Source organism: Amblyomma mixtum, chromosome 3, assembly GCF_055824585.1.
Source record: "Amblyomma mixtum isolate Tamu chromosome 3, ASM5582458v1, whole genome shotgun sequence".
NCBI lineage: Eukaryota > Metazoa > Arthropoda > Arachnida > Ixodida > Ixodidae > Amblyomma > Amblyomma mixtum.
In genome coordinates this window covers 1533604-1536608 of record NC_143014.1, presented here as the reverse complement: position 1 = coordinate 1536608, position 3005 = coordinate 1533604, and positions in this window count along the sequence as shown.

Sequence of the window (3005 nt, the reverse complement as noted above, 5' to 3'; positions counted from 1 at the left end):
TTCTTCTTTAGCTGGTATCCTTCCTCCTCCCTACTCAGCGTATCGCGCGCTAGGCGCTGAAGCCGCGACGCAAACGTTCGCACGTCCTCTCCTACCATCTGTCCGGCGTCACGGAACCTCTGTACCCGCACATGACGTGGTTCAGTGTCGCAATGCTCGAACGCGAGCTTCTTAAATTCCGCAAATGATTTTGTGGATTTTACTTTTTCGTCTCGCCAAGCAAAATCATGAGCAGCTCCTGCCATCTTACACCTCGCCATTCCCAGCATTTGAGCATCGGACCATCCCCCCATTTTCCCAATCTCTTCTAGCATGGAAAAGAAATCGCAGATTGGAACCCCTGTCTTATCCCCCTTAAACGTCGGAATGACGCTTCCTAATGCCAGCATGCTTGCTCCGAGCGACGGCTGTGGAGTGGGAGCTCCGTCAGTTACAGACATTTTTTTCCGCTCCAGCCCTCCGGTGCCTCAAGGCTCTCAAATGGGGGTCAAAGTCCCACAATCAGTCCCGTGATTCCCCTTTGATTACAATTTTGAAGTCATGAATGTCGCAGCATTCAGAGGACATTTGCTTTTTAGACCCCACTTCTGACACCAGTGTGACGACCCCACATAATGCGCAGGTCCACACGGGACGGAGAGGCAAGAAGACACCGTATGGCTCAGTTTAAACAAAATGATGTAATCAATAATTATACATGGTACATCAGAGGCTGGGGTGTCCGAGCTTACGTGGTGACGCCGTCATGGGGGCGATGGAGGGGCTCCGGAGTTGCGATCCGTCGGTGGCTGGCAGAAACCGCGCGCCGTTCGGCTTCGGCGCTCAAGGACCCTTTTTCGTGAACGATGTCGTCCTCTGCGTGCCTTTCGTCCGCACTCGCCAGCTATCTCTGCTCCGCCGGCCACGCCCGATCTCCTGTCTCCCAGGCTGGATTGTTTCTTTCTTCCTCCTTTCCACGGCGGCGCCTGCGCCCCCCCCCCCCGACCTCCCTCGTTGGAATGTCGTTTGTCTCCCGCCGGCAGCTTTCGTACCATTGTACCCCTTCAGTGGCTTGCCGCCGCTGGGAGCTCCGTCAACGCGGCGCCGCCGAACGCGGACCGTTTAAGGGGAGACAAGGGAGTAGGACGGTTGAGCACAGAGATTCCGCCGAAGATATGGGCCCTGGTAGCTCACGCACGGAACGTCACAGCACGCTCCTCTGGGCTCAAAACCTCCGCGCTGCACCTTTCCTTACTGCTAGCAGTGCCTACATTATCCCCCGAGCTCTCTCGGCTTGCGGATATGCACCTTTCGCTAGCCTTAGTGTCCTGATTATCCCCCGAGCCCTCGCGGCTTGCGGGTCGGCACTTTTCCTCATTCCTAGCCTTAGTGCTTACACTATCCCTCGAGCCCTCACGGCTTGCGGATCTGCACTTTTTCTCATTGCTAGCCTGAGTGCCTTCACAATCCCCCGAGCCCTCGCGGCTGGCGGATCTACACTTTTCTTCATTTCTAGCCTCAGTGCCTACACTATCCCCCGAGCCCTCGCGGCTTCCGGATCTGCACTGTTCTCTAGATTTTTGACCTCAATCATCGGTCGCTGGTGCTGAAGTAGCCTTTTTTTCTAGAGCCAATCCTGCCCTATCCCGGCACTTCTTAGCAGCCTTCGTGTCTTTCGGCGACTGAGCGGTGCTCCTAAGTCGGTCACTGACACTGTCGTGGTGTAGCCTACCACAGTCACTCTGGGTTTCGAGATGGACCTCTGCGGGAATTCGGACGTATCGGAGGAGCGCACTTCTAGCTTTCGCGTAGTTTTTCGCATCCTCGTCCGACAGGCGCTAATATGTTGGCGACTTCACATGGGAGGAAAGCCAGCAGCATAACTGACCAATAACCCTGGTAGCTGCTCCTCCGTAGAAATTTCTTCAAAATTTTCAAGGAAAGTCCTGATATTACCGCCTGTTCTGAAAACTCTTAACCTAGATCGAATTCTTTTCATTCTTACGAGGCTAAGTTGACGTGTGATTTCCCGCAGCTCCCTTTCCCGGTCCTGTCGACCTACTTCATCCCACTCTCGCATCTTTTGATCGAGCCGTTTTTTCTCGATCTCCATTTGCTCTTCGCGCTTCCTCTTTCCTTCATCCTCTCGCTTCTTTAGTTCCTGTGCCTTCTCTAATTCCTCCCGAATGTACTCCCAACATCCGACTATCTCCTCCGCGTCTGCACCGCTTGCCTCAATTGCCTCAATTCAGAGCGGTTTCCTACGGATCGACCCATAATCAATGCCCAATTTCCCGCATATCAAAACCAGGTCCGGTTTGCGCAACTTTTTCCAGTCCATGTCTGCTCCCAAGCGACGGGTAGTCTTTACTAGTGGTCAGAGAAGATTCCCAGCCAATCTCTGGAGCCACATTACATTACCTAAGTTTACAAATCCTGAAATGTACAACCTGGCAAAACTCGAAAAGAGACAAGACCGTGCACTTACCCATACCGGAGCCAGGACGCCGCGCAGACCATCCCACAGCTCCCAACCAGTTGATGTGCTCGGTGATCGGGACCAGGGTCTTCACCGCATTAGGGCGAAGCGGGCAGACTACGGAGGGAAGCCTTCGGGAGGAATAGCGAGCTTGAAGGTTTATTTTACATTTTGTACAGTAGCAAGGAGACCAAAGTCAGAAAATGGAGGAGCATCCTCTGGCACCCCACAGATTGCTGTTTATATGCAGATCACATTCCCCAGGAAACCCGCTAGGGAATCTGTTCTCTGGTTGAGCGTCCAATGGGCTGCCAGCGTCTTCTTAGGCTCCGCCCTCCCCACGTGGCCGCGCACACCGCACAGACACACACACACACACGGGTAAGGAGGAACTTAGCGTCTCTCAGTCGCGAACTGTTTGACCAGGCCCAAAAGGTCGTTCGCTGCTGAGTGACGATCCTGATCGATGGGGACGCGAGCGCTGACCGCTCACACCGGTGACCTCTTCAGTTCGGTGGAAGGGACAAATCAGCCGTGTCGCCCATCC